Source organism: Orbicella franksi, chromosome 8 (genome assembly GCF_964199315.1).
Source record: "Orbicella franksi chromosome 8, jaOrbFran1.1, whole genome shotgun sequence".
Classification (NCBI taxonomy): Eukaryota; Metazoa; Cnidaria; class Anthozoa; order Scleractinia; family Merulinidae; genus Orbicella; species Orbicella franksi.
This window is the reverse complement of record NC_138152.1, coordinates 26,059,256-26,080,574: the sequence shown is the minus strand read 5'-3', so window position 1 is coordinate 26,080,574 and position 21,319 is coordinate 26,059,256. Positions and strand designations below refer to the sequence as shown.

Here is a 21,319-nt window from a genome sequence, read left to right as displayed (position 1 = left end):
CCGTTCTGTAAAACTGAAGCAGTGTTTTAGTGATCACCAACTTATTGTCACCTACGCAGTCCGCACCTCTATATGCTCTAACATATTGTGAACATTTTGTACAGATCATTTAAAATTGGCTGTAAAGGTAACTACATGATCGATCTGCAGCTGGTTAAGATATTGGCCATTCAGTGAAGACCGAATGTGTGGGAACATAGTCGATACAATGGCGAGATTGCTTAGTGCGCAGAAGGAGTTAAAGCGCTCCCAATTATCATTTCTCCCTCCTGCCACACCAAATTTACCTAGGGTCTCTTCCTCAGTAACGTGTTGATCACCCACTTTTCAACATCCCACATTCATGCTGATTTTTGGTTCAGCCTGCGATTTTTTCAGAGTATGGATGAGTTCCTCTTCTTCTTTCATAGTCAATCCAGTTGATAAAGACATCGTCAAGAGTACGCCACGGCGTTGTACTGAAACCATTGTAGCCTGTATTATACTAGATAAGAATCACGCGCAACTACCAATCTGGAGGGCCAGGGTTTCCTTTTCCTTCCCTCAGTAGTCAAAAGTTCCGGTTATTTCTTATTCTTATTTATGTTGTGACTAGACCTGTAAAGTAGCTTTTATGAAGTTAAGAATCAGACCCTTTAATAAGTCTTATTAAGGCCCCGAATACTCTCCTTTCGCGACTACCGCTCAGCTGCTACCTGCGTTAGCGGAGACTACGATGAGGAGGACTTGCCGCATATGACTTCGCTGGCAAAGCCATGTCATATTACAAAAAAAAAATTCCCAGCATTTACGAGAAGAGCATTGCTGACACTAGCTAACCTCACTGAGATCTAATGCCAGCACGTAGTTCGTAGATGTTACACTTCAAACCATGCACTCCAGACAGTTAGCGAGAGTTATCCTTTAGAAGCAGCAGAAACACTAAAGGTGTTTTCGGCAGCAAACGTGTATAGGCTGCAGGACTTCAAAGTTTTGAGCTTCAATTATGTTACATTGTTAAACTTTACCAATGGTTACTAGACTATTAGACTGTATTACTTTCGGAAAAAACCTGGTGATCTATTGTGAAATATGTCTATAATAAAACCACTTGAACGCTAAACAATTTCCATTGCCGTTAACACAGAAATGGAACAACAGAGATCGAAAATTTTAGAGCATCAGAAGCAACGCCTAAGCAATATCAGAAAAGAAGACTACACAGTTAAAGAAACACAAGCCGACGGTCACCTTGTCAAAGCTGGTAATAGCAACGAAAATTACGAAAAGGCTGTTACGAGAAATCAGCAACATCTTCACATAGCCAAGGAAGTCAGCAGCGCAACAGGTAAACGAGATACCTGTGGTGTACCTCTCGAGCATGATCGGAACCTTGCTAAAGTAGTAAATAACAGGGCAAGAGAAGGACAAGTTATCAATTATTATGAACAACATCTCAGCAATAATACAGAAGTAACTGACAGGGCAGGAAAAGGAGATGCCTGTGGCAATCATGGCAATGCTTATCAAGAACTCGGCGATTTTAAGCAAGCCATAAACTACCACGATCAACGTCTCAGCATTGCTAAAGAAGTGGGTGACAGGGCAGGAAAAGGACGTGCCTATGGCAATCTCGGCAATGCTTATCAAGGACTCGGCGATTTTACACAAGCTATAAAGTACCACGATCAACATCTCAGCATTGCTAAAGAAGTGGGTGACAGGGAAGGAGAAGGAGGTGCCTATGGCAATCTCGGCAATGCTTATCAAGGTCTCGGCGATTTTAAACAAGCCATAAAGTACCATGAGCAACGTCTCAGCATTGCTAAAGAAGTGGGTGACAGGGCAGGAGAAGGACGTGCCTATGGCAATCTCGGCAATGCTTATCAAGGACTCGGAGATTTTAAACAAGCCATAAAGTACCACGATCAACCTCTCAGCATTGGTAAAGAGGTGGGTGACAAGGCAGGAAGAGGACGTGCCTATGGCAATCTCGGCAATGCTTATAAAGGACTCGGTGATTTTAAACAAGCCATAAAGTCCCACGAGCAACATCTCAGCATTGCTAAAGAAGTGGGTGGCAGGGCAGGAGAAGGACGTGCCTATGGCAATCTCGGCAATGCTTATCGAGGACTCGGCGATTTTAAACAAGCCATAAAGTACCACGAGCAAGATTTCAGCATTCCTAAAGAAGTGGGTGGCAGGGCAGGAGAAGGATGTGCCTATGGCAATCTCGGCAATGCTTATCAAGGTCTCGGCGATTTTAAACAAGCCATAAACTACCACGAGCAAGATCTCAGCATTGCGAAACAAGTGGGTGACAGGGCAGGAGTAGGACGTGCCTATGGCAATCTCGGGAATGTTTATCAAGGACTCGGCGATTTTAAACAAGCCATAAAGTACCACGAGCAACATCTCAGCATTGCTAAAGAAGTGGGGGACAGGGCAGGACAAGGACGTGCCTATGGCAATCTCGGAAATGCTTATCAAGGACTCGGCGATTTTAAACAAGCCATAAAGTACCACGAGCAACATCTCAGCATTGCTAAAGAAGTGGGTGACAGGGCAGGAGAAGGATGTGCCTATGGCAATCTTGGCAATGCTTATCAAGGTCTCGGTGATTTTAAACAAGCCATAAAGTACCAGGAGCAACGTCTCAGCATTACTAAAGAAGTGGGTGACAGGCTAGGAGAAGGAGGTGCCTATGGCAATCTTGGCAATGCTTATCAAGGACTCGGTGATTTTAAACAAGCCATAAAGTACCAGGAGCAACGTCTCAGCATTGCGAAACAAGTGGGTGACAGGGCAGGAGAAGGACGTGCCTATGGCAATCTCGGCAATGCTTATCGAGGTCTCGGCGATTTTAAACAAGCCATAAAGTACCACGAGCAACATCTCAGCATTGCTAAAGAAGTGGGGGACAGGGCAGGAGAAGGATGTGGCTATGGCAATCTTGGCAATGCTTATCAAGGTCTCGGTGATTTTAAACAAGCCATAAAGTACCAGGAGCAACGTCTCAGCATTACTAAAGAAGTGGGTGACAGGGTAGGAGAAAGAGGTGCCTATGGCAATCTTGGCAATGCTTATGACAGTCTCGGCGATTTTAAACATGCCATAAGGTACCACGAGCAACATCTCAGCATTGCAAAACAAGTGGGTGACAGGGCACGAGAAGGACGTGCCTATGGCAATCTCGGCAATGCTTATCAAGGTCTCGGCGATTTTAAACAAGCCATAAAGTACCACGAGCAAGATCTCAGCATTGCTAAAGAAGTGGGTGATAGGGCAGGAGAAGGAGGTGCCTATGGCAATCTCGGCAATGCTTATAAAGGACTCGGCGATTTTAAACAAGCCATAAAGTACCACGAGCAACATCTCAGCATTGCTAAAGAAGTGGGTGACAGGGCAGGAGAAGGATGTGCCTATGGCAATGTTGGCAATCCTTATCAAGGACTCGGCGATTTTAAACAAGCCATAAAGTACCATGAGCAACGTCTCAGCATTGCTAAAGAAGTGGGTGACAGGGCAGGAGAAGGACGTGCCTATGGCAATCTCGGTAATGCTTATACAGGACTCGGCGATTTTAAACAAGCCATAAAGTACCACGAGCAAGATCTCAGCATTGCTAAAGAAGTGAGTGACAGGGCAGGAGAAGGATGTGCCTATGGCAATCTTGGGAATGCTTATCAAGGTCTCGGCGATTTTAAACAAGCCATAAATTACCATGAGCAACGTCTCAGCATTGCTAAAGAAGTGGGTGATAGGGCAGGAGAAGGACGTGCCTATGGCAATCTCGGCAATGCTTATCGAGGTCTCGGCGATTTTAAACAAGCCATAAAGTACCAGGAGCAACATCTCAGCATTGCTAAAGAAGTGGGGTACAGGGCAGGAGAAGGATGTGGCTATGGCAATCCTGGCAATGCTTATCAAGGTCTCGGTGATTTTAAACAAGCCATAAAGTACCACGAGCAACGTCTCAGCATTACTAAAGAAGTGGGTGACAGGGTAGGAGAAGGAGGTGCCTATGGCAATCTTGGCAATGCTTATCAAGGACTCGGCGATTTTAAGCAAGCCATAAACTACCACGAGCAAAATCTCAGCATTGCTAAAGAAGTGGGTGACAGGGCAGGAGAAGGATATGCCTATGGCAATCTTGGCAATGCTTATCAAGGTCTCGGCGATTTTAAACAAGCCATAAACTACCACGAGCAAGATCTCAGCATTGCGAAACAAGTGGGTGACAGGGCAGGAGAAGGACGTGCCTATGGCAATCTCGGCAATGCTTATCAAGGTCTGGGCGATTTTAAACAAGCCATAAAGTACCACGAGCAACATCTCACCATTGCGAAACAAGTGGGTGACAGGGCAGGAGAAGGACGTGCCAATGGCAATCTCGGCAATGCTTATCAAGGACTCGGCGATTTTAAACAAGCCATAAACTACCACGAGCATAATCTCAGCATTGCTAAAGAAGTGGGTGACAGGGCAGGAGAAGGAGGTGCCTATGGCAATCTCGGCAATGCTTATAAAGGACTCGGCGATCTTAAACAAGCCATAAAGTACCGCGAGCAACATCTCAGCATTGCTAAAGAAGTGGGTGACAGGGCAGGAGAAGGATGTGCCTATGGCAATCTTGGCAATGCTTATCAAGGTCTCGGCGATTTTAAACAAGCCATAAAGTACCAGGAGCAACGTCTCAGCATTACTAAAGAAGTGGGTGACAGGGCAGGAGTAGGACGTGCCTATGGCAATCTCGGCAATGCTTATCAAGGACTCAGCGATTTTAAACAAGCCATAAACTACTACGAGCAACATCTCAGCATTGCTAAAGAAGTGGGTGATAGGGCAGTAGAAGGACGTGCTTATGGTAATCTCGGCAATGCTTATCAAGGACTCGGCGATTTTAAACAAGCCATAAAGTACCACGAGCAACATCTCAGCATTGCTAAAGAAGTGGGTGACAGGGCAGGAGAAGGATGTGCCTATGGCAATCTTGGCAATGCTTATGACAGTCTCGGCGATTTTAGACGAGCCTTAAAGTACCAGGAGCAACATCTCAGCATTGCTAAAGAAGTGGGTGACAGGGCAGGAGAAGGACGTGCCTATGGCAATCTCGGCAATGCTTATCAAGGACTCGGCGATTTTAAACAAGCCATAAACTACCACGAGCAAGATCTCAGCATTGCTAAAGGAGTGGGTGACAGGGCAGGAGAAGGAGCTAGCTATGGCAATCTTGGCAATGGTTATTACAGTCTCGGCGATTTTAAACAAGCCATAAAGTACCACGAGCAACATCTCAGCATTGCTAAAGAAGTGGGCGACAGGGCAGGAGAAGGACTTGCCTCTGGCTGTCTCGGCAATGCTTATCAAGGACTCGGCGATTTTAAACAAGCCATAAAGTACCATGAGCAACATCTCAGCATTGCTAAAGAAGTGGGTGACAGGGCAGGAGAAGGATATGCCTATGGCAATCTTGGAATTTCTTATGAGTGTGGTTCGAAGTTCAGAAGAGCCATGGAGTTTTATGAGAAACATCTAAGCTTTGTCAAAGAAGTGGGAGACAGGAGCGGACAACGAGCTGCCTATTTAGACCGCGCTGGCATTTATCGGAGTCTCGTTGATTCAAAGAGAAGCATAGAGTACTGTCTAGAGAGTCTGAAGATTGCGGAAGAGATAGGGGACAAGAGTGGCAAAGGAAAAGCCTATTGTGGTCTAGGAGGAGCCTATCTGCGACTGTGTGATTTTAAACTAGCCGAGAAATACCTCAAGCTGCATCTTAACGTCGCTAAAGAAATCGGCGATATGTGTGGAGAGGGATGTGCATATCTTCATCTAGCTAGGAGTTGTGAATATTCAGATTGTTTGTTGGAGGCTCTGGATTGTTATCAATGCAGCGTAAACGTTTTCAATGGCATAAGAATGCTTCTTGAGTTTGAAGATACCTGGAAAGTGAGCTTTCGTGATAAGCATGAAGAGGTGTACACCAGTCTGGTCAGAGTGCTGTTGAAGCTTTCCATGACTGACGAGGCTTTGAGTGCTGCTGAACAGGGACGAGCTCAAGCTTTAATGGATCTCATGGCATCAAATTATGGCCTTGAATTACCTCTGCCTTTGTCTCTTGAACATAAAGAAACGATGTCAGACATAGCAAGCGAAACATCTTCTCAAATAGTTTTTGTAGCACTTGAGGGTAAAAAAATCAACTTATGGGTACTCAGCAAAGGAAAAGATGCTCAGTTTAGACAGAACAACGTACAGGATAGAGATGCGTTTCGCTTTTTAATGAGCTTAACGAAAGCTGCTTTCAAAGAAAACAAGTGTGGTCGTTCTTTGGAACTGCAAAGAGGTGAAGAGCTACAGCCTACGAAAGCCCCTGGCCAAACAGAACAGTCATGTTGCCAGAACAATTCCTTGCAAGTTTTTTATCGTAGCATTTTCAGCCCCATCGCGAAGTTTCTAAAGGGTGTTGAAATAATCATTGTCCCGGATGGTCCACTAGCTCTTGCTCCTTTTGCTGCGTTTGTGGATGAAGCTTCAAGATACCTCAGTGAATCTTTCAGGATCCGCATGATTCCGTCGCTGACAAGTTTGAAGCTGCTCGCTGATTGTCCTGATGACTACCACAGTAAGACTGGGGCACTTCTCGTGGGAGATCCATGTCTGGAGGAAATCACAAACATCTTTGGTCAACCCAAAATATCGCAGTTGCCATATGCCAAAAAGGAAGTAAAGATGATCGGCGAGATTCTTAACACCACTCCGCTCACGGGAAAGGAAGCAACTAAGGATGAGGTGCTGAAACGGATTGGTTCGGTTGCTTTGGTACACATTGCTGCACATGGAAAAGCGGGAACAGGTGAAATTTTCTTAGCCCCTAACACAGAACGGAGGTACTCGGATCCTGAAGAGAAGGACTATATCATGAAGATAGCAGACGTAGACGCTGTTCAGCTACGAGCAAGGCTTGTTGTGCTTAGTTGCTGTCATAGTGCGAAGGAGAGATCAAGGCTGAGGGAGTGGTTGGTATTGCTCGGTCTTTCCTGGGAGCTGGTGCTCGCTCCGTTCTGGTGTCTCTCTGGGCAATTGATGACGAGGCCACGATGGAGTTCATGAAGAGCTTCTACCAGCACTTGAGGAATGGAAACAGTGCCAGTGTGTCCCTCAACCAGGCCATGAAATGTCTCCGGAAGTCATCAAAGTTTAGTGAGGTGAAGTTCTGGGCTCCATTCGTACTCATTGGTGATGATGTCACACTAGATTTTGGAGGAAAAGAGCAGGAGCATTGTAGGTAAGATGTATTTTAGAGTCATTTCAAAATAGTTATGTAGTTTTAATATGTAGTTTCCGTTCTTAGCAATTTTAGTTTACCGTTTAATTTTGTACTTTTTAAATTTTAAATTTTAGTGTTGACGGTATGCATAGGAAGGATGCACCTGAATTGTGGCGATCCTTAAATCAACACGACAATTGAGGTGAGTTATAATTACTTTTAAAGGAAAATATAAGCTATCAGAAAAGAGTTCTCTATTATTATTTAGTCATCTCCCAAGCATGCAAACATGTTTAGACCATGATTAGAAATACTCCATGGTGTTAATCCGAAAGCAAATTACAAGACATTCGAAATAATTAGTAATAAACAAGTAAAGAAACTTACAAACAAATAACAAATGTCCTATCAACTATGCCGCACAGTCACAAGTTATTGTTGAAAACTTTTGTTTATATTTTCTGCAGAAGCTGAAGCTAATCAAGCTCAGGGAAGAAAACTCCACCCAATTGGGCCCATATCATATCCTACAGCAGTCCGTGTTTTCCTCGTGGTGCTTAAGCTTAAACATGATTTTTATAAGATACTAGCTGGTGTGAGGCATTGTTGTAGATTCAAAACACGTCTTACAATCGTAACAAGTTGATGTAACTTTTCTTTTAAGATTGTTATTCTCAAGTATACTCTAAAACTTACAAAAAAATTGGTCAGAGCAGCCTTTCTTAAATTAAGCCACTCACGATTCTCAGTGATGACAAAAGTTTACCTTCTGACATTTTTTCTAGATTAAAGTTGCTTTTTGTCGGATTTAATGTTCGTTTTGATAGGGACTAGGAGAAAGAAGCAAAAGAAGGAAGGTTATTGGTCATTTGATTATTTACTTGTTCTAGTGTCAGTGAGCACACAGATAAAGAAACATTATGTATTTAGACTTTTATATCCTGACATATATTGGAATTATATTTAACGTTATTCAAGTTTGACAAGATGTGCTTATCTGTTTAAACAGAAACCTACGTAAAACGTTTTAAAGAATGTTAAGATAGTAATGACACTTTTTTTATGGTTTTTCACTTCAAAGAATACATTATTGTTGTTTTCTATACTTTGGTTTTATTGAGCAAGGAAAACAAAGAAAGTCTCAGTTTATATCGTCATAAAGTTGACAGTAGTGCATTGCCTTTGAGTAATATTTGCTAATTAAAAGCTATATAGATTAAAGTTACAGCAATTGTTAATACAGGTAGCAGCCATAAGGTATATTTAAAAGAATTTCCAGAGTAAGATTTGATCTTTTACCTGATCAGCAAAAAATACTTTAGGAAAGCGAATGAGATTTTATCATTCATTTGTAACTATAACGTATAAAGCTATTTACATTTTTAAGGTAGTAGTGGCGTTTGCTTAGTCCGGGCCATTGTCTGGTTGGACTCGTATAGCTGCCAAGGACTGACATGTCGCAATTTTAAATTTTGCTTTAATTTCAATTTGCCGTGCAAAAATCCCGTCAACCCCCTTTATTAGTTGTATTTTTGCTGCTAAATTTTATTCTTCGCTTGGTGACAGACCTCTTGTTTTTGGTTTTTACTTTTGAAAATGAAACTAAGATAAGTTAAATCACTTTTTCTGAGTTTACCGACCAGATTTTCGAAGGATGGGCATGCCTGGATGAAAACGTAAAAAACTTTACCAGATAAACCGAAGTTGGCAATTTCCCGGGCAATTTTGCATTTGCTCGTTACAGATATGGTAACTTTGCTGCATTATATTTTGTTTTCAAAATAATTATCATTATATTATTCAGTCAAGTTTAGGCAGATAGTTTGAAGTGCTCAACGTCTTGCATTTCAACGTGCTGTCACAAGTGACCTCGACTTACTTGTTGTGGAGATGATCGCCTCATTTTTATCCATTGTGCAACGAAGAATTGAAGAACTGTTTTCGTACATTGACATGACCGAGGAGCAAAGTAAACCAGTCACATTCAATCATATCTTGCAAAGATGGCAGTACAGCCATGAAGAGAATCTCACGATCCGGGCATGGAGTACATGCAGACCTAACAGAAGAGTTCCTGTTGTCTCCAAGTATTTCTGAATGGTACATACACAGCAGAGGACCTTAATGGAGACAGAACTGTTCTACCGAAGGACTTAACAATGTTTACCATCTGCATGGAAGGAACTGAAGGAAGGAATTGAAATTTGAACACTCGGCAGCTGAGATGAATTGACGACTTGTTTGAGTGACTGTTCATTTCTTTGTACAGTTAAGAGGATTCAATTTGCAAACACATTTTATAAACACTTTTTCGCTTTAATTTTAATCCTATTGTTGGATCTATATTCTCCCACCAATAGTATAGCTTAACCTCAGAAATAGTATAGTATACCGTAGTAATAGTATAGCTCTATTGAAATAGGTGTGGAGAGCTTTGGAGAACCTCACCCGTTTTGAACGCTGGTAATTTTAAAAGCATTGAAGAAATTAAGTTGACAAGTTTCATTCAATTTATCTGGAGAACCAGTTTGGCATGTCACGTGATTGGTCAAGACACTTGATTTTTTAATGGCAGCCTTTTCTGACGGGCATGGTTTTCAAAATTTTGAATTTTTCAGGGTTGGAACAAAAATTACTCTGGAGTAAACTTTTACATTTTTAGATTACTTTAGCCTTCTTTATCGGTTTAGAGTATATTTGAGCCCTTTTGGTGATCTCGTAACGTTTGAAAACTCGTGAAATTCAAGATGGTGGATACAAGAGGGCTACTTTTTAGAAGTAATGACAACACTCCTACGTGATATGAAATCGTCATTCCAAATTATGAACCTCAAAGGAAATATTTTTCATTTTTATTTCATTATCAGAGCTTTCATTCTCTAATAAGAGTTACAAGGCTAGGGCCTTAAAAAGCTCTCTTCTACCTCCGTCCCTAAGGACCAAAAAAGGGCCAATTTAAGTCAGGGTAACGTGGATATGTCTGCGGGAACTCGTCACCGAATTGATCGGAGAAGCAAATTAGGGCACGGTAATCCTTTGCAATAGTTGTGGACGAAATTGTACCTAATATCCAACTAGTTAAATTGTTAAATGACCAGACATTCTTTCAAATTAAGAAAAGTTCCTATTCTACAGTCGAACCTCTCCAAAACAGCCAGCCTATTTTATTAGGAACGTCAGCAAACATTGAAAAACGTCGGTTTAATAACGCAGACATGTCCTTACGCTGAAAACACCTTAATGATATTATGCTGCAAAGAATTAGTAAAAAAGAGCACACTGCTGTGCATGGACTATTTAGATAAGGCGTAACTGTAACTAAATTAAAATCTTGGCAGAAGAATATTGTTACATTAAAAGCTTGTGGCCGTTTAAAGGTACTCCTCTCTGAAGCAAGCGCGTGGGGTTTATGTCTATTACACTTGCCGCGGTGGGAGAAGCATAGAAAGGTTTAAGGGCTGGGCATAAGCTTTACCTTATGCATAGCAATGATGTATTCATTGGCTACACCTATCGGACTTTGTAATCTCATTAATGTTTGTCGATCAATCTGTGAGCGAGTATTTGCCCATAGTGTGCCCAAGGATAAAGGATAAAGAATATGACTATTGTTCCCCATGAAGACCTTATTCGCAAGGTTATCTCTCTTAAGTTATTTTTAGACATGGTACCCAGTTCTTTTGTGGGTAAGGCTGCCACTCGCGTAGCGTAGATGTTTTCGAGGGGGATAAAAACGCTCGCAACGCCGCTTTAGGATGGGTTTTACCAGTGCCACAGTCGGAGTCGGAGTCGGAGTCGGAGTCGGAGTCGCAAGAGCACTTATGATCTAGTGAAAATTGGAGTCTGAAGCTCGACGGAATAGAAGTCGGAAGAATTAGAACGTTTCCATTTCTTCTGATTCAGTTTACGACTCCGTCGCTCATGATCCTGTGAAAACTGAATTGTGGGAATCGGAAGCAGAAGTGCAAGAACCAACCAATCACAAGGCCCAAAATCGAGCATTGTGATTGGTTTATTCTTCCACTTTTGCTTCCTACTCCGACAATCTAGTTTTGACTGGATCATAAGCGACCGACTCATAAGCAGAATCGGTTTTCTCCTTCCAGCTCCGTCAGTTTGATTTTCACTAGATTTTAACGCTCTACGCTTCCGATTACGCCTCTGACTACGACTCCATCATCAATGAAAACCAGCCTTTAGGCCGTCCACGTGGGTGCAATCTTCGTCACGGTACTGGATATTTCTAAAACCCTCCTAGGTTTTCTAAAAGCGAGAGTGCTCTAATTAACTTGATGGGGATTAACGTGGGAATAAGGCCTTTGACAGGGCCTAGTCCTGTTTATTTTCATTCTCCATTGCCTTCAGACATCCTGATGAAAGCGACACTGATTTCAACAAGATAGGTCTTCAAAGTAGTGACTCTAATTGTAATACTTTCGCAACAGACAAGCGCACGGCTGCAATGCAAAACCGGCAAAAATAATTACTTGAGCTTCGAAAAGTAATTGGTTTTGCGTTACAGCGCTAAGCGATTGGCCGAAAAATCTCTGACTGCTTTTTCAGCCGATTGAAGTAAAACTGGACCAAGCGTCACTCGTTCGCACTCGTTTTCCCGCGCTTTGCATCAGCTACATGTATTTCCGTAGAGTTCTGATTGGTTCATTGGATATTGTCTGTGGTTTTGATTGGCCAGACTGATTGCTTTGTTATTGGTTTAACGACACTCGAGAGACTATTTTCGTATACTCGGTATTGGACTGGAACTAACTTGCAACTGAGGATGATGTGGGGAGTCTTTTCAAACGCAAATTAATAGCATTTATCACTTTTTTAATACCAGGAATAAGGATATGGTCTTAAAAAAACCGCTCTATTAAATAGTCTTTACTAATGGATGAAACTTTTTTTGCATATGGTCCAATATAGCTTTTTACTCTCGACGTAACCCTATGTTGCCATGGCAACCATGTTTTGAAACTTTTCCACCAAAATTGCAATTGAGCGTCGGTTGAAGTGCACCTTTATTAATTAACTTTTTAATATTCAAGGCCTTATACTGGTGACCAATAAAGTCATTTTATTGCATTTATATCAGGTACAGATTGAAATCACCTTTTTCTCACATTTTATCGCCTAAGAATCTTTTGTAACAGTGACTTTTATGAACCTGATCCCGACCCTCTCTCCTACATCACCCTTGTAAACCTCGAGAGTGAGTTCCTTGCTGAGAACGAGTCTGTTGTTGTAGGCAGCGGGCCTCGCGAAGCCTGCGTCATGCGCAGTGTAGCACGATCCCCAGAGTTCATCCAGCTTGAGAGTGAAGAGAAACTGACCGGGGTAGAAAGAGTCGCTGGTTTATGGACCAACTGGATCATGTCTTATAGACGTTCAACTGACGCCGGACACGCCTTCCATTCCGTAGCCAAGGAAATGATCGGGGTAATTTTCCTTACCGCATGTTCCAAAGCCGATAAATCTGGTACTGTCTGACACACCATATTTCATATCGCTGTCAGTGCCTTGCCCAATGCTGACGTCATGTGCGACTGTGACCTCATCAGTCAGCGGTAAGGTATCTGTTAAGACACCTGCGGGTATCAATGGAACCTTGAGCAGTGCAGCCAGTGCTAATGAGCCCGCGTTGAAAGTGATTTCAGCAGCGGATGCTGTGCCTTCGAGAGCGATGCAAGACCCGTGCGTTTCAAGCCACAAGGGCGTCATGTGGAAGACTTTGATATTTCCCTAACAAGAGGAAAAACAAATCTTACTACTTCATTAAAATTCAGAGCTTAAAATGCGTCGACTACAAAAATAGATAATAAACTGTGTATTTTGTTCCAACAGGGCGCGGTAACGAGTGATTGGTTTGAAACAATCAATCAGCTTGGAATCTGATTGATTCTTGGCGCGGTCTGGATTTTCCTATCTCTGACCACGGTCACGGTAGGGAACGCGAACGATGTGTCTTTGGAAAATGTCAACAATTATAAATGTGGTTTGAGAAAGTTTATACAAAAGCAAACAATTGTCAAATACTTGTGAAATGTTCGTGGCTAGTCTGACGCGGCGTTTCGTCTCGCCCAAGAGACTCTTCAGAGACCTTTAGAATTCAAAGGCAAACTCGTTGAGCATCACGCCCAAAGTCCCGTTCGCAAATTCTTGATGTTGACAGTCTGGCCCTCTATCGTACGGTTGGGAATCCTTCTGCGATAGAGGGCCAGACTGGCAACAGCAAGAATTTTCGAACGGGACTTTGGGCGTGATGCTCAACGAGTTTGCCTTTGAATTCTAAAGGTCTCTGAAGAGTCTCTTGGCCGAGACGAAACACCGCGTGAGACTAGCCACGAACATTTCACAAGGGTTTGAGAAAGATGGGGGAAAAATTCAATTCAATTTTGAACCATTTACCGGCTATGGTAGGTCCGTGTCAGTGAAAAACTGTGACCTCGGCATTGAAAATACCCAAAGCCTCGGTCACAGTTTTTCACTATACGGACCTTCTAATCGGCAAATAACTTATATATATCCTGACCTATCCATTGCAGCTCTTTGCTTGACAAAGTGGCATACAGATAGACTGACCAGGCGTATCATCCGCCTGCAAAATCACAAGTAGATGTAACTGTATTTAGCTGGAAGCACCTTTAGTATATAGAGCGTCTCTTTCCAGAACTTGAATTAATTGCCTTCTTATTTGTAAATCTGTTAAACGAGGACTGGCCCACGGCCTCGTAGCATCCACCTTTGGCTTATTCCTGTTGAAACGTTTTTCCTCTAAAAATAATTTTCATTCTAATTGGACAACAAAAAAGAAATCGAGCAGAGGGCCAACTGGTTCCTAACCCTGTGTAAAATACTACAGCGCCGGAACGCAGGTTTAATGCAACTGAAGGCTAGTCAATTGCAAAAAAAAAAAAACTTAAAATTATCGGAATTGCATGGATTATTGATCATGCCTTCAGTAAAAAAGGAAAATGGCAATGAACGATTATTGAAGGGCTCATACCACGTCAAACTCGATTTCATGTGTCGTCAGGCCTCTAACATCGTTTAATTAAATCCAACAAGGATTTCAGTGCCTCGGTGAGTCTTGAATTTTAAACCTTACCTTACTGAGGCACCTCCATGGATTCATTTATTCTGCTGAATTTAGTGAATATTCAAAGCTTCTAAGATTCCATTGCAAAAAGGTCATGGAAATATGGGATATCGTACTTGTCAATTTTTTCAAAGGCATTTTAGCCAGGTCTCATTCAGTTTTGCGACTTTCACATTTAAAGTGATGATGATTAAACCGGAAAAAAAGTGCGTGATAACATATGTTCCAAGGCGTAACAATAAATTAACAACTGAAACATCGAATGAACAATATTTAATATGGAATGTAAACATCAACGGCTTCTATTTTCATTTTCGCTCGCTGCAAATAGTTTTCTAGAAAAATATCAAATTATTCAATAGTATCAGTATATTCTTTCAATTACTTCAAGTTTAGTAATTTTTTTGACGGTAGCCGTTTGAGTAGACCCGGAGAGTATCACCTTCCCAAAAGATCTTCAAAGAATCAGTCTTTGGGATGGATAAAGATGATACTATATGGCGAAAAATTGCAGTAACGTAATTCAAAGCATGGTATTTGCTACATTTGTTGTTTTTTGTTTGGTGTGTGTGTGTGTGTTTCACAGAACCAAGTTTTTTGCATTGCTCTTCTTTAATTGTAAAGTATCGTAAACCCTTGAATTAGCACCCCCTTCGAGTAAGCGACTCCTTCGAATAAGGGCACTTCCTATCGGCCAAAATTTAAAATAAGAGCCCCCCTCGAATAAGCGCACACCCCCTCCCCCCTCACCATTGTTCATTTTTTGGACGAGTACTGAACCAACAAAGGATGTATAGTTTTCGTCGTGCAGTATTAGGTTTGTACATTGTTTCAGTTTGAGAACACGTCAAGTGAACACGTTGAACACGTTAAGTACTAACGGTGCCGCGATTTTAACTGAAGGATCAGTTTTTTATGTTGATAAACAGCTTATGTTGTTGTAACGCGCAGATGATGTATCAAAAAAAATTGATCATGTCAGGCCACGATTTGGAAAAAAAAATTAAATAAGCGTCCCCCTTCCCCTCACCTCGGTTAAGCGCTCCTCTTGAATAAGCGCCCCCATCTTCTCCTAAATTTGAAATAAGCGTCCCGGGCGCTAATTGAGGATTTACGGTATGTATCTATTTTGATTTGATCAATCAATCGATTTGGTTCGATCCTTTAACAGTGATGACAGCGTAATAGGAAAATTCGAGAACATTTACCCTCGAGGTCGCAACCTTAAATGGCTAATGACGTATCCGGCCATAACCACTACAAAAAGAGTTGTCAAAAGCGGGAAACGAGCAACCTTCATGACCTCGCATTTTGATCACTAAAAGCTTTAGTAGAGATCCTACAACAAAAACAAAACAAACATAACTATTTTTAAAAACTTACAATAGTAGTGTTAAAATAAGCTGCATGGAAATACTCACTACAGATCTTGCATTTCTTTTGACATCGTAAAATTATTTTTATTAGTGATGGTGCTCGAGATTGCCAGCTATAGATGTCAATAAAGACGAGACCACAGCCTACACCTGTACATGTAATTTCATATAAGTCAAATTATTCTCGCATTTTGATTGGTTCTCAATTATTATCTATTGGAGGTCAGACGTATAGATCACGTTATTAACATTTTTTGTTTCTTTATTATATAAAACAAGCAGATTCCATGTTGCCGTGCGTCTGTTCAGTAATAGATCACAGAAGATCGACGTCACAATTTGGCAAGAACATCAGTGACACACTCGGCTATCGCCCCGTATGCCACTTTTTTGTTTGTTTCATCATCTCATGTGCCTTTCAGAAGATCAAGAACAGCCAATTATGAAGAGGGATAACCTTTTGATTTGATCACCACTGGGAGAAAGGCTTGCAACCTCGCGACTAAAGTTCTGCATGTTGCAGCTCTCGTAAGGTCTCACATGAATGGCCTGAAACCCTTCGAGAGAGCAATAGAACAAACAACAGAAACAATGCCCCCTAGCCCCAAGAAAATAACAGCTGCTGCAATGACGACAAATAGAATTACAAGCTTACGAGAACTGCTACACTACCTAAAGTTCAATAGGGACTTGCTGAGGCTTGCGTGACCGGGTAAAATTTTTCCTACCCATAACGTAATCCTTACAAGCCTATTACCCCAAGTTCAGTCATGGCTTTGAGTATGTTTGTTGAATGGTTATATATTGTGTTATAACCAGTCACAAGAGAGACCCAGAAATTGGAAGTTAGGCCAGATCACAAGTTTATGTTTGAAACTGCAAGGTAAGCTAGCGTTCTCGGATTTTAATCGCACCGCAACTAGCAAACGTGAACACTGATTGTTTGTTACAAGACAGATTTGATCAATTTTCGTTTTATCTTCCGGTAAATAGCATATGTATGTGTGAAGAAAATTCGGCATAGCCTGATAATACAATATGTAACAATTAGATTATGGACTCTTGATTTCTATCGCGTGATAGTCGACGAAGGCGCAGCCCGAGCCAACTATCACACATAGAAGTCGATATCGAATTATCTGATTGTTTTGGTATAAATCTACTAGTCGTTCAAAATGGTATCTAAATCCTCTTCACAGACATTTCGAAAGCGCAAAGAAGCGGTGGCCAGTTTGAATTGTTATCAAGCGCACACTGCAAAGCTACTCATATATCTACTAAACAATTAGATTATGAGCTGTAGATTTCTATCGCCCGATAGTTGACGAGGGCTTCACGCGATAGAAATCTCGAGCTCACAACCTAATAGACCAGTAGATTTATACTTAAACAATTAGATTATTCGCTCTCGATTTCTATGCGTGATAGATATCACGCGATAGAAATCTCGAGCTCATAGTCTAATCTAGTCGTTCAAAACTTTATCTAAATCCTCTTCACAGAACTTTCGAAAGCGCAAAGGAGCGGTAGCCAGTTTGTTAACAAGCGCAGACTGCTAGGCTACTCATATATCTACTAAACAATTAGATTATGAGCTCTAGATGTCTATCTCGAGCTCGTAATCTAATTGTTTAATAGGTAGCGAGTAACGTAGCCAATCAGAGAAAGGTATTCGTGATAGAACGCTAGTAGATTTATACTAAAATACAACGTATAGTTAGTACGTAATGCAAACATTTAGATCTTCGCAATATTAACAGAGGTAAGGCCGTAAATAAAGCATAGCGAAACGTTAAGGGAGATATGGATGAAACTGAACGCATACTGCAATTTTTAGCTGATTGTATGCAAACCGAGAGCAGACACATTCCTTGCGCTGTGGTGTTTAGTGTTAGGTTGCACAGTCTATTTCGGCAACAGGGATTGGAATCGTTTGCCAAAATGAATGGAGACTCTTGTTCAACTAAAGACAACTTTAAATTATGGGATGTAGTTCTCGATACAAAGGAATACGTGTAGCAATTACTTAGAATTTCCGTAATATGAAAAGAAGGAGGGTGTATCTTGAAATTAGTTCCGTGACCCATGAAAACCAATCTGTTTCCTGTGGTCTGAAGATCGGGTGATTGGGTACAACACAATAAACATTCCAGGCCTATTTTAGGTGTTAACTCTTTTCGTATATTTCAATAAATGACCAAAAACTGAACCAGAAAGGGGAAGAATTAGCAATTGGCACGATCTGCTGGAAATCCTTGAGTGAAACGTTCTTATATGACGCACTGTGGTGTTTATTTATAAATCCTACGAGTTATGACAGGTTAGACTACGAACCAAACTTTAAATTTGACACTGAAATGAACAGCAGAATATTCCGGAATATCTTTGCGATTCTATTGCTATTGGCCAGTACCCTGAAAGTTGCGTCTGGTCGATGAGTTGGTCATTTTACACTAAAAAGAGAGAGATATTCGGAAAATTGTAGTTAGAGCGCTGATACTATCAGGCTGCTAGAAAGCTGTCAGAGGGAATTGCGTGAATGACGTAATGGTCATTTTAAGGAGATCTTGCATGCCAAGACAAATGCTTGTTTGTTTGTTTGTTTGTTTGTTTTTTTTGTGCCACTCAGCTTCGTTTCAGACGCTTCAGTAACAGGGAAATGAAAAATGCTCACGCTAAATAGAAAGCAGAGTATTCGAAAAATTTTGAGTAGGTTAATTATTTCAAAAAACTCGGCGAGTAGCGGAGGATTCCGTAATTGGGACCAGGGCAAAAACCGCTGTAAAACCTGAACCGTGCTCAATCTCAGGACGTGCGTTTAAAAGGTAAACCGCTGAATAAAAAGACCAAAGTCTCAATCTGAAGTAAAATATTCTTTCATGAACTACCGACAAATCTACGCATTGTTTCATCTTGCGCTTCGGAGTTCCTGCAGGGGCATGCCACGAGCTATCAAAGTCGTCATAATTGAGCTGGGACCATTGCCTAGTTCATGGCCACGAAGGAGGAATAAATAAGCATTTTTAAAACGATTTTTCCAATGGCTGGAAAATGCATAACTGTAAGGATTTCTTTTTTTCTCATCAGAATTGACTTAACTTCTGATTCATAGCGACCCTGCTTGTAAGAATCTGCCAGTTAGCAGACACAACACCCTAATTTACACACGCACAACAAAATTGGGGGCGTGGGGGTTGCGTCGGGGAGAATCAAACAAACAAAATTTAACCATTCAGCAAGTACATCCTAGGGGGGATAACCAGTTTCCGTGGGCTTGCCAGCCAGCAAGAAATCGGCGAAGTAACAGATATCTCAAGGAACAGATCCGTTGCGTGCCCCTATTTCATCATTTATCAGTCGGCTCCCAAGCAGTCAAGCCATGCTCAAATTTTCATCGGTATATGAAGTTCTTTTTCCATTCAATTGCCCTATTTTGTCACGAGGCATGTTTACGCGGCTGAACTCCATTCTCATACAACTGATCGTGAGTCACCTATATACTAGTCCCATTTATCCAGATACCCTACTCTACATGAATCTCATACTTACTGAGTTTCTCAATACTTCTGTTGAGTCGAGAGAATCCCGTTTTCGTCAAGAACCGCAGTCACATCCCTTCTACTCCTTCACGTCGAATGAGGTGCGAGCAACTGATGAGAAGGGATTTGAAGTCTTTATTAATCTGGCCAAGCCCGGTACGAGCCCGGATCAATCAGTGCATAGCTTAAACAGGGTTAAAGTCCAGGTTGTTACCTAGGCGACGTACTCTCTGATAAGTACCGGAGGAAAGTTTTGGCCTGAACCAGAAACACGTATATGAAGAAATCTAGTTTGCTTTGCGTTTATCAATAAAGACATGACTACTAGTTATATATCCCTCCAGCTCCTTCGGTCATCGTACTTTGTTGGTCTTAGCCGTCGGTATTGTAATGCTCAGAAAGGCATACATTTTCAGTCACTACAATTTTATTACTTGTCACTTCTGGATCTGTCATGTCTATATCCGGACGGTTTTAAAACAAAATAAACAAAAGTGGGGAATCTCAAACAGCTTTCTACTACTCAAAAACGAACAGAATGAGGAAATAGATAGACAGGTAATCATTAGCGATCGAAACTAATTCGAAATTCTGTTTCCTTTACCTTATTACATTGTAACAAGTACAGTCTGTCTCTGAAATACATCTTAGCCTGAATGTCTAATAAGGCTATTGTTGTTGCTCTTTAAATAGTTGGTGTCGTTTTGATGGTTTCGATCTTATGGAAACTCTTCCAAAGGGAAAAGGATCCGGGAAGCTGACTTAAAAGTTTTATTCCTTATTTTGACATATCAACATTAATAAAGACCCCAGAAAGTCGTCTTTATGTGCTCAAACTTAAAACTTCGCTGGCAAATCGCGAGACGAACCCAAAGAGCCTGCGCATTAGTGAAGGAGTTTAACCCGACGAGCGAAAATACACTAAATTATTATTAGTCTTCGCCGCTCTTCGTTCCATTCTTTATAAGTAGTGAAGCACGCTCATAGGGGCAGTAACCAATCAGCGTGCAGGGATTATACCACGTGACCAATCTTTTCCCATACATTCTCTTAAATTTTCAAATCCAAGATGGCCACTTTGAAACGCAAACATGGCGCCCAAAGTGGGTTTTGTCACATGACCTGTTTATGGATGACGTCACAGCTCGCGCATGCCCAAATAAGGCGAGAGACCGGAAGTAAGTTTAAAAATTGATTTTTATTGATTACAGGAAGTGAAAAATTACATGGGTGTGTATCCGTATGGAAACGACATGAAAGTGTTCGTGTCTACGACGCGTTTGTCGAAGACGAGTCCGTATCGTTTAGTCCGTGTGATGACTTTGAGATGTTTGGTGGCTGGGTTTCTCCAGAAGAAGTTGGGATTGACGACATTGATGTTGCGTCGTTGCTCGAGAGGTTGTGTGAGTTCGTCGAGTAGATTTTGTCGCATGACGTCATAATTGAGTTGCCTGGATCCTCGTACATTGAGTGAGGAGCCTCTGACTTTGCAGCAGACTTTGCCTTGGTGGGTTCTGTATCCGTAATTTTTGGGTCCAGCGGCAGTGAAATCGGTGATGAAATCGCCCTCGTCGAGTTCGTTGGTCATTTCGCCCTGGTAATCGCCTAGGGGAACATCGGCTTGGCCTGGTTTGTGCGAGTAGATGACGGAGTCGGTGTCAAAGTAGAGAACTTGTTGTTTCAAGTGTTCCAGGTAGCTGTATAATTTGAGACGAACCCAACAGGTGGTGAAAGCGGCGACGAAGATGTTGATTCGTCCGTTGTCGGGTTGGTTGTCTTTGAGTTCGGCGTGGACGACTTCTAGCGCTTCGTCATTGGCTATTCTGACTTGTCGTATGACGTTGAGGGGGTTGGAAACGAGTGCAAAGAGTTGCGCCGCGTTGTAGACGACTTGGGTGGTGGGTTTGTGTAGGTTTTCGCCGAACTTGCCCCAGAAGGAGTTGAGCATGAGTTTGGCGGTGGCTTTGCGTCCGGGATTTTTCTGGATCATGGTTGGATCGAGAGCGATGCCTTCTTTCTGTTGGTATTGTTGAACGTACCGTGCCTTGTCTTCGGG

The 21,319-nt window shown here is 41.8% G+C and overlaps 1 pseudogene; it reads left to right on the top strand.

The window, feature by feature from the left end:
• The first annotated feature begins 446 nt into the window (after positions 1–446).
• On the top strand, positions 447–7,359 carry LOC145494003 (uncharacterized; annotated as a pseudogene).
• The last annotated feature ends 13,960 nt before the right edge of the window (positions 7,360–21,319 follow it).